Below are 11,154 nucleotides of genomic sequence, written 5' to 3'. Positions count from 1 at the left end.
TTGGAATATTCTGCTCACATTTTACCAGAGACACAGTGCCATTTTCAATGAGTGTGTGGGTCACTGCCTGGCCTGTTTTCTTTATTTATATTGGAGAGATTTACAGGGTGTTCTTAAAAGGGTTTCGCAAACAAGCAAGAAGTTCATCACTCTAGCCGCATTAATTTAAAAGTGACAGATCACAAACTGGTGCAATGAACCAGATAAGTGATCAGGCTGCTTTTCAAAAAAAAAAATAGTAAGAAAGCAGATCGTCCTGTGTTATGCTTATTTAATCAAACATGGCTACCACATGGTCAAATCTGATACATGTTTTAAATAATTGATTTTGAAAGAACTAAACATTTGCCATACCATTTACTGTACTGGCAAAGTACATATTTCTTTATGTGGGCATGCACACAATCTTTGACATTATCAGTTGCATTACATGTAAGTGTGTTGAATGTTCAATACTACGTGCCCTGGAAGGATATAGCAGAATCAAAGCTTTGGCGATATCTCACTGATGGATCTATGTTTACATTGCCCATAAATCAGAGGGCGTGCTTCAATGCCTTAATCTTCCGAGGGGATGTGGTGGACACAGACCCGCTCTCCTGAATGCGCCAAAAGGAGGACCTGGCACACATTCATCTGAGCCCCATATAGCTCATCTGCTGTTTAATTTTAGGCCTGCAAGGGAAAACAAGGTCACAGCAATCCCGAATCGAGGACACATGAGAAGCAGCCTGCTTTTTTTTTTTTTTTGCAAATCGATAAAAATGTCACAGCAGCAGGTCTATGTGTACCATCAATAGCACCAGATAGTCAGCTTCTGCCCACCTACACTTTCCGTAATGACTCCTTTGCTTTTCTTACTTCAGGGTGTTGGCAGCTCTGGAGACTCGTCTGACAGTCTAGTGGAACAAGGTGGGACCCAGAGAGTAGGATGTGTGAAATCCTTCCTTTGTTGCAGCGCATCCCAATGCATTTGGGTGAGCTCATTTGTCCTGTGCATCTTTTTATCTTTGTGCAGAGCAGTCTCTTGCAAGCTCTAACTCCTGTACCGTTCAAAACCGCATCAGGGCCTATCAGTCACTGGAAACGATTTTGGATTACTTCCCATTTTACTCTACAAAAGAGTAACATAAATTATGTCCACATGCCAGCTAGCTTCTCTGTCTGTAATGAGAAAACAATAAAAAGAAAAATGCATTGTGGAGGGTAGGAAACATTTTTTGTGACACAGTTCATATTACCACTGTTACATATAGGTTTAGTGGCTTGCTTGAAGAAGATTGCTTTATATAATGGTCAATTATGGGTGTAATAATGGTTGCTAATTAGCTATTCGTATTCAACAATGTTTTCTAATGCTGTGTACATTGTCATGGGGCTTCTACCACATAAATAAACAACTTAATAAATAAATAACATGAGCCAATTAAAATAGATTCCAGAGAAAATGATGTCATCTTTGAGGTGTCATCAAATGATGACAACAGCCACAAAAACAAACAGGGGGTTTACTCAATGCTTGCAAGTTCACGTTTCCCTGAACTGACATAGCACAAAAAGCTATGTCAGTTCAAAAAAAAAAAAAAAAAAAAGCAGAACCAACAAAAAAGCAAAGCAAAACAAAACAAAACCAACAAATAAAATCAACAGATTTTTCCCCTAATGCATGATTAATGTTCTTCCAGCAATGGCGGCTTCCGCATTTAGAGAATCCTATCAAAGGGAGGCTGGATCCTCATGGGCAGCAAGGAGGATCAGCATTCACATGATGTATCAAATCACCGAAAACTACTGGGGGCAGCTGCTCGGCTAACCAAAAAAAAAAAAAAAAAAATCAGCATAATAAGAAAACAAATGAGATATTATTGCCCCTTCATCTTTTGCTCTCATTCCTCTCATCTGCTTTTGGGAGTTTCCCCTCCCCACAGTCAGTCTCTCCCTCTCTCTCTCTCTCTCTCTCTCTCTCTCTCTCTCTCTCTCTCTCTCTTTCTCTCTCTCTCTCGCTGGTATTGCTGTGAATCAAGCCTGTGAAATGGAAATGAGTACTCTTTTTTTTTTTCAGAGATGAAAACGAGGCTGTCTGTGCGCCTAGAATGTTTTTCTTTCGGATCTTGGAGTGCTGCCAAGCTGCAAAACTGGAGCAAGCAGTGAGGGAGGAGTGGGAGGCAGGGAGAGAGAGAGAGAGAGAGAGTGAGAGAGTGAGGGAGACGAGAAAGAAAAGAATGAGACAGACTCAAAAACAGACTCTTCCCTAAAATTACTCCAGCACAAACTCCTTTCCCGTGCAAATAAAGCCATTTTTCATGGCCTACAGGATCCGGATCAGCTGATAAAAAAAAAAAGAAGAAGAAAAAAAAAAAACCCACTTCATCATTTCCATACCAAACAAAATGGGTTAAGCAGAGGGAAAGTGTCTGGGAATAACAGGAAATTCATAAGTAGTTTTGGCATCCACAACAGCCCATATATAATTACAGTTACAGTAAGGTTTCAGCCAGGGCATGAATACCCACTTGGTAAAAATACCTTGTGATTATTTTTGACAGGGGGTCCTTGTTTCATAAATCTGGTTGACACCTGACCTTTAGGCTGCATTTGTCTGGCCATACTGCAGAGTGTCTATCACGAAGGACATTTTGGTCTTAGTAATTGGACACAATTGGTTGGTAGCCCATAGATTCCATTCCCAGGTTAGCTGCAGTGTTTAGCATTGGTGTTGTGATAGAAGGCAAACATAAGCCATGTTTAACTTTGCTTTAATGAGGAAAACCTGACCGGCCTTCCAGTAAATGGACTCTAACCTTTGCTCAAGTGCAGCCAAGTTCCTGTTTTTCAGATTAAATCTTACCCTGCATTGAAAAATAGAGTATTTATTCTGGAAAGGACCCCTTAATATGAGAGTTGTCTGAATTAGAAGTCAGAGTATGGGTGGTCATTAAAAAACCACTGCAAGCATTTTTGTTTATGTTTAAATAGTAGAGTCCTCGGGGTCATTTTCTCCCCAGTGGGTATGTGCAAACAATGGTCAGTACCATGAAAATGAAATAATTTTTCAAGATCCTTAACATCTTGTTTTGAATGACTTATTAAACAACAGTTGGAAACTGATTCATCTGACATCTTTTATTCAGGAAATGTATATCTTTTGCATCTTTTATATATTAAAAAGAAATGCCTCAGAGCAGATGAAGGGGAAAGGTCAGCATTGTCCTGCATGTGGAAACACTTGACCCAGGCTTGACCCTCAAAGCTGTGGTCACTTTGACAGTACAGCCAACAAGCTTTCCATTAGGCCTGATTTTGTGCCAGTGTGAAAGTGGTCTGAATGGCTATTTCATTATTGTTGTTTTTAACTTCATCATCAGTCCTCTTCGAAGTAACATCACATATGTCATGCTAGCCAAGTAAACGGTAATATATTGCTGCCTATCAACATTCTGACAAAGGAGCTTTAGAATCTAATTGCACAAATTGAATTGCTGAAACTGAAAGCAATTGAGTAATTGATCATTTGTGGATTGAAAATTTGTCATAAGCAGCACTGCATGGATGGACATGAAAATGCAGGTGAGAAAAAATATTTAAAACCCCTTGGCCCTGCTTTTAAAGCACCTGGAGTTGTGCCCAGGAAAATAAAACCCAGGCAAAAAGTTCCATTGGAAGTTCCAAACATTCATAAATTAGACCTGTAAAGGCCATTTACTTTGAATGTGCTTCATATGTTTCACTAGACCCTTTCCCTTACGTTTCCTTTCAATAACTGACTTTTACCCCGGCACTTGCAATTAACTGAAATTAATTTCAGCCTGCAATTAGATATACATGATGGATGATAATTGTTGGGTAATGGATTGTTTTCCACAGAAAACAGGAGATTCTGTGCAGCAGTACCCAATGATCCTCCAGTGAGCAGAGCGAGCAGGTCTCCAGAGCGACGGGCCAAGCAAACTGGCTCTGTCTGTCTGCAAGGCCCTTTCAGTGTAAACAGGATAATCACAATGATTGACCTCCCTCGTCCGTCCTTCAGTCGCCACGGTTTCTTGTCGCTCTCGGGCTGCGCTGTGCCGTCTGGAACTGATGTCAAAAAAAACCAGCACGCTCGTACCTTGTGGACACAGGTGCGATGACATGATTTGGTCTGATGTACCTTAGCAGCAGCGCCCGTTTGGCACAGGCAAAATGGAGACACGTCAGTGTGTTAGCGGTGACCGGACGCCCGACCCCCTCCCCTCCCCCCCGAATGGATTTCATGGGTTGTATGAGGAGACATGGTGACAGCTTTGTGAGCAGGGCCAGCTGCAGAAAGACCTCCATTCTGCCGTACTTGCTAAATCTCTCTCTCTCTCTCTCTCTCTCTCTCTCTCTCTCTCTCTCTCTTTCACATAAAGCAAAACCTCTCAGAGTTGGATTGTGAGAAACAGACAAAACAAACAAGCAATCATCTCTGGTGAGACTGCATCTATCCCTGGACCAGACAGAAATAAACAGCCCCTGCCGTGGGGTTTCGCATGTAGCCATTTCATCCTCTTCCCCTGAAGTGACCGTTATTTGACTTGGTTATGATCGTTATCGCGGTGCGGGTACATTAACAGGACACGGCTGGCACAGGCCTGGGGTCAGCAGTGCCACAGGCTGTGTTTGATGACCGGATGAGGACATTGATTGTGAAACTGGGCCTGACAGCTGACTGGAGGATGATGCATTGTAGGATGTTGACCATGGTTCATTTCTTTTGTCCCTAGCTCTCATGACGCTGGAGGGCTTGTCCAGGATCACAGTCAGTGTTGGTTCCGCATGGGGAATTCCTGACTGCAATGGATGCTTACGCCTTCACATAATAATCAGTCACACTATCAAAGCAGTGAAGTCAGGAGCCAAGTATAATCAAGGTCTTCTGTTTGTCCTTTCCTGGGAATTTTCCCAGTCACAAGCTCTTCGTTTGCCTTGACTAAGTACATTTCTCCAGTGGTCTCGATGAGCGTTCCACAAAATTTGAACATATTTCATTTAAAAATACACATCACACACATGTAATGACAACATTGAGACATGAACTCTGCAACATATGGAATAAAAATACAAGAATCCCACTTGAAAATCATCATCCTCAAGCACTCAGGTAACGCAGACCTATCTTGCTGAGGCAAACACAACAAGCATTAGGAGTGCTTAGGAGTGCTTAGGTATGTGTGTTCTGGCGTCTCTGTAATTTACCAACGCACATCTGTCGGCCATTAGAAAATAAACACACCAAGATGTGAAACCATTTCTGTGCTCCCCAATGCTATTGGCTTAAAGGAGAAGCAGCTGGCATGATTGCTGGGAAAGAGAGGTATGCACACATGGCTAACTTTGGGCTCTTGATGTTACATAAGTCTGTGAGTGGGAACAATGTTTCAGCTGAATGCCCACATCACCCATCAAAGATTTATAGCTGCTGCCAGTGCTAGTATCGAAGTATTATTTTATTGTTCCTATCTGTCTGTGTTTCTCGGTGGGCATACCAGTGTAGCAGCAATGATTTGGTTATGTAATTGTCTGGCAGGTTGGATTTGCGTGCCCTTGTTTATTAAGGGGCTCCAAAGACAGCCATATGGAAAATGTTTATTGAGTTTGGATAAAACACAAAGAGGACACCACCACAAGTGAAGGAAAAAAAAAACCAAGTGCCTCCTGGGTGTTGATGAGAGACAGAGAACTGACAAGCTGTGGAAGAGGAGACAGCAATATTGTCTCTTTCTGTGTGTACATTTTGTTTGTGCCTGAATGCATATGCAACATGTCACACTGGAGAAAAAAAGGGAGTTTTCTTTAATTATTCAAACGATTACCTAAAAGCCCCCCCCCCCCCCTTCCCCCTACATACCCACACCATTTCAGGATTTGAGCACACCAGTGTCAAAGAACTGGGTTAGGAGAAAAACTAGAGTGTGCCTTTGGGCTGCTGCATTGGTCCGAATAGGGTTTTGGGAGACATCTATCTGGCTGATATCCACATTATTATGCAACCCCACACTTGAGGCTTGTAGCTGTTGTGAATGTGTGTATGTATGTGCATATCTGTGCGTGTGTGTGTGTGTGTGTGTGTGTGTGTGTGTGTGTGTGCGTGTGGAGGCACGTGTGTGTGTACATATTCGTATACGTGTATGTGTATACTTTGGGGGGTGATGGGGTTATTAGACATGAGACACAACAATCCCGTCTGTCTGTCTCTCATCTTCAAGCAAAGAATTAGTGATAGCCTATGCTTGATAATCAGTGAGCATATAAGTAGCTACTCCTCTCTCTTTCTCTCTCTCCCTCTCTCTCTCTCTCCCTTGGCACAGGGTGTGGAGGGGAAAGAACTATCCAGTGTCATTCAGCAGTGTGGAAACATGTCTGTCAAGCTGGTAGGATATGTTCGGGTAGGGGATATATCAGGGTGGGTATTTGTTAGAGTTAGCTGGGCGTGCATCCAAGGATGCAGGGGAAAAAAATATGTGGACTGGCACTATTTCAGCTGCACCAGCACACAGCTGCCTCTGGAAAGTTCTGCTCCCTGGCCCAGTAAACCATTAGACATGGCGTGAACAATGAGAATAACAGAGGTGCCAACAGGGGAGGCCTTCTGACGCATGTCTGACAGACAGACACAAACGCCCTGGCCATGCCCAACATGGAAAATGCAACAAAATTAACAATGAGGAGTGGGAAGGTAATGTATTTTTGAAACCACGGTTCACAAGCCATTGCTCCTGTGGGACAGGATCAGATACTACAAGGCTTGTGTGGATGGATGGGTAAGAGTCTATGTACTTCCGTGTTCAGAAATGTTGCTATGGTACAGTTCTGGCCATTTGGAAAAGGAAAGTGGGAAAATATGAAAAGGTCATAGGTCAAAAGGTAAAGCTTTATGGGAATTGAAAGTCATGCAAATATCTTTTCAACAGCAGGATGAGGTACTCCAGGCTGGACCTGATTAGCTAGTGCTAACTAGTGTAATTAATGCAACGTGAACACAAGAGAAATCATTGTGGAGAGAAAAAGAGGGAAAATGGTGATAGCTTTAGTCTGACAGCAGTGTGTTATGCAGTATAAGTTTCTTTGGTGATTTGATATCGAAGTGTACATCTCAGCCAGACAGAATCTACCACTGTCTTTCATGGGCACTACATCATTGCTTCCGAAGCATAAGGCCAGCTTTTAGCACTGATTACTGGCATGTGCTTTTGGTCACCACTCCCTCGTGAGTGGGCGCGAGAGTGAGAGAGGGATTGATGGGTCTATGCTAATGCACTTAGCACACTTAGATCACACTGAAAATGGAACATTGTGGAGATGGATAGAAACCTACATAAATTACGGTGCGCATTAAGCAAAGAACAGGATTGAGTGAGTGGCATGTAGGAGTTGGGGGGGGGGGGGGGGGAGGTTGGTTGGGGGCATAGACAGTTGATTGATAGGTAGGTCATTGAAAAGGCAGGCACTTGTAGGCGGGACAAAACTGGCAGTGGCAATCAGACAGAACCAGCTTTGGATGACAGCCACGGATATGATGGAAATGAATCATCGGGCCAAAAAAGCTGAAACAAAGAGGCAAGACGTTGCAGAATAAAGTGGCAGTGTTTTTTTAAATTACATGGAAATGAATGAAAAGGAAGGGCGTGCACTGACTAAACACATGATGTCATAATGTGGTTCTAGGCCACTGATGACTCGTGATGGCCTGTGTCCAGTTTGAAAACATCTTGTCAATCATCAGTCTGTAGATGGATTGTGCATGTGTGTTAGGGAAATTCACTCATTATTTATTCTGTCTGTGGCAGACAAAGCTGCAGCCAGTTGGTTTTGCTGATTTTTTCTCTGTGCAGCAGACATTGTATGAACTCCCCCGCCTCCGACACCCCCTGCATAGTTTCCCACTGGCCTTGTGTGTCATGAAATGCCTGAGGCGCTTTATAAATAGGTGAAAACCTCGCTGGTAACCTCTGACATTTCACTGTCCCTCAAAGGAGCAAAGACACTTGGCAGAGTGCGTATCTTTTTTTAGGGTTTATGCAAGTATGAAGCCGGACTTACACCCCCTGTACTCTCTCCCCAACCTCTGTAATACAACCCCCGGTTTGTAAATTCTGTTTCTGCCATGTATGTGAACACTGCCTAAGCCAGACGGTAGCTAATAATAACTGGCCATTCCAAGGGGCCCTCGGGTCCTGATGGATATATAACCTCTCACTGCAGCTGTCTATTTATGAAGTATCCACACAGAGAAGTTGGACTAACATTACATCAATTCAGATAGAGAAAGAAAAAATGAGAAAGAGAGTGAGGGGGAGAGAGAGAGAGAGAGAGAGAGAGAGAGAGAGAGAGAGCCAGAGACTGAGACAGAGAAGGAGAGATGGGGAAAGAACTTGGCAGGAACAGCCATCTTAAAAAAATCACCATGTCAGTGTGTAGCAGCTACCAAGGTCAAGGGATGGGTGCTTTATATTTGACTTAAAAGTTTCCTCTCTGCATACACTGTTATACTATCTGTTAATTATGTCAGTGTGAATGTACTTTGTGTTTCTTTGCCTTTATCAATAAGTACAGAACTGTAGTCACTAAACAGGGATGTGCTGCTTTTGACTATCTGCTGGCATTTGAAGTAATTCCCAGGCTCCTTGAAGGATATTTATTATATCGTGACTATGTTAAAAAAAGCCCTCTTTGGAACATTAATTTCCCTCAAAGTGTGAGCTGCAGTGGTTTATTATGTTTACAAATAACTAATTTATTCTCACCTTCTGGTCTCATTTTCTCATTATCATTACAGCCAGCTCTGTACGTGCTGTCATGATGCCAGCACGTTCTGCAAACTGAAAAAGGAGAGGCAGTCTCTGTCATTAAGATAACAGCCTTTCTTGTCGCAGACCGTTTTCCTATTTCTGAGGTAGATTTGCTTGCTTGTTTCTAATTTGAGGGCATTTCATGGTTTTATTCATGCACCATATGTAATTTTAAAGTTCATAAAATTGATCACATTACAGGAACTCTTATGTTAACCAGGTCACATGATATCCAATTAAAATGCATTTCATTTGAATATATACATATTCAACATTCAGACCTGTGCACTGGTTTGTTATACTTGCAGGAAAAGGTCATTGGAGTGGAGTCCTTAAACCGGGTGGACAGGGTCACCAAAGGCTTGTACAAGGCCATCGATTCATTTGTAAGAACTCTGTCGTAATGAATTCACCCTCTTGTAAAACTTTACCTTGCCTAGTCAAATGTATTGGTGAAATAAAATAGCTCAGACATATCACACGTAGATAGCATGGTCTTAATTATGCAGTCCTGGGTGAAAAATAACTTGGCAGTTGATTCCTAAAATAAAGCATCCCTATCTAATTTCTCACAGGCAGCTCCCAGTAGAGGTGTCAAAGTCACTTCTAAATTCTACCAAATAATTGAAATCGTCTCTAAGGAGAGCTTCAGCTGAGGTGCTTATCATGCCTTTTCAGTATCTTTGACTTTGGTTGCATCACTCTCACAGTGTCTTGCCTCGCTGTGCGGCAAGTGATCTGGCATCAGAGAGATAGCTCCTGTCTCGATTCCTCGTCTCTGATAAAGCACATCGGTCTTGAAATATATTTCTTCCTCCCGGTCACAGAGACTCTAATTAAAATTCCAGTCACTCTTTGGTAACAAGGCCAAGGTGATCTGTTTCCTTTCTTTCTCATGCGTATAATATATATATATATATATATATATATATATATATATATATATATTTTTTTTTTTTTTTTTTTTTTTTTTTCATCAGCAGCAACATGGTTGACATGTCAATCAATCTTTACCCAAGAGCAAGTTCTCCTTGTCTGTCCCTCTGGTTACTTGGTTATTCGAATGTTTCCTCTCAGCCTCTTGCTGTACGAACAGTGAGTCGCAGTACCAACGCAGGGCAGTTCATCCACAATGAGTTCATTAACTTCACTCAGCCTTCAGTACAGGAAATGAAACAATGTACAATATGAAAGAAAAACTGTCCTGCATGCTGTGTGTGAGCTCTCAGTTCCTATGAATCATCAGCCAACATCAGACCAAGCAAGCCACAACAAATGCAGGAGCAACTGATAAAAATCGGCAAGCATTTATGAATGGCAGTGCCCAAACTGCAAAATCTGACAATGGAGAGTACACTAAAATTGTATGTGTCAAAGGGTTTGTAAGGTTCAAAGCCCTGTGTGCCCTTTGATGGCAACACAGGCCCTTGCCTGCATCACCTTAGTCAATGCTCCGAATGCTGCTCCTTTTGGAATCCAAGGACACATTCCATCTGAACTCAAATCAAGCAGAATGCAGCAGCTATATTAAGCACTGAGACAGGCTGTGAGATCACAGTCCAATGAATATCCTACACAATTCCAGAGTTTCTGTTTGTACTGAACACCTTGATGTGCATCACCTTGTCTTCCAGGTTGCCGTGGATATCACTGTCTGGTATATGTTGTTGTCCATGTCACGATAACGCCATTTGCATTTCTGTACGCTCAACTTTTGAAAACATGTGCTTTTGCTTGGGGAAATATGTCACAAGGGAACTGAAGTTCCAATACCCAGTGTGGGGAGGCCGGTGAGGGCAAGATTTTATCTGAGTAAAGGCTTTACAAGGAGACCTGGTAAGAGGATACATTTTTTCCCTAACTAAAACAAACAAAAGTTTGAATGATGTGGTTTGAATGATGTGTTAGCCCCCTGTAAGAGCAAAACTTTCAACTCTGAGGTAAGTGAAAAGAATGAAAACCTGGGTGGGTAAACTGGATGACATTCCCAGGTTATTAGGACAGGCATAGTTCCAATTAGCTAAAAAGAAAAGTAAACATGTCTCCTGTCTCCTGTGCCAGTTTTCAGCAGTTACCTACCCTATAAAATTTTAAAACTTTGAAAGAATGTCACTCTAAAATGCAAGGCCTTCCATGGCCTTGAATTCACTGTCGGTTCACTGTGCCATTATCCCTCACCAGAGGAGACAGATGCCAGCTGAAGCCCAGTGTATGTTCCATAGACGTGATTCCGATCTCCCACCCTGACTCCCCTGGCAGCTGCTGCCGTGTCTAAACTTGTTCCGGGACACAGATAAAAGCGCTGATGTGCCCTGTTATTTTAGGGTCTGTCCTGGCCCAGGGGTTG

The sequence above is a fragment of the Megalops cyprinoides genome, chromosome 15 (assembly GCF_013368585.1).
Source record: "Megalops cyprinoides isolate fMegCyp1 chromosome 15, fMegCyp1.pri, whole genome shotgun sequence".
Lineage (NCBI taxonomy): Eukaryota > Metazoa > Chordata > Actinopteri > Elopiformes > Megalopidae > Megalops > Megalops cyprinoides.
Note: the sequence above shows the minus strand (reverse complement) of the source record.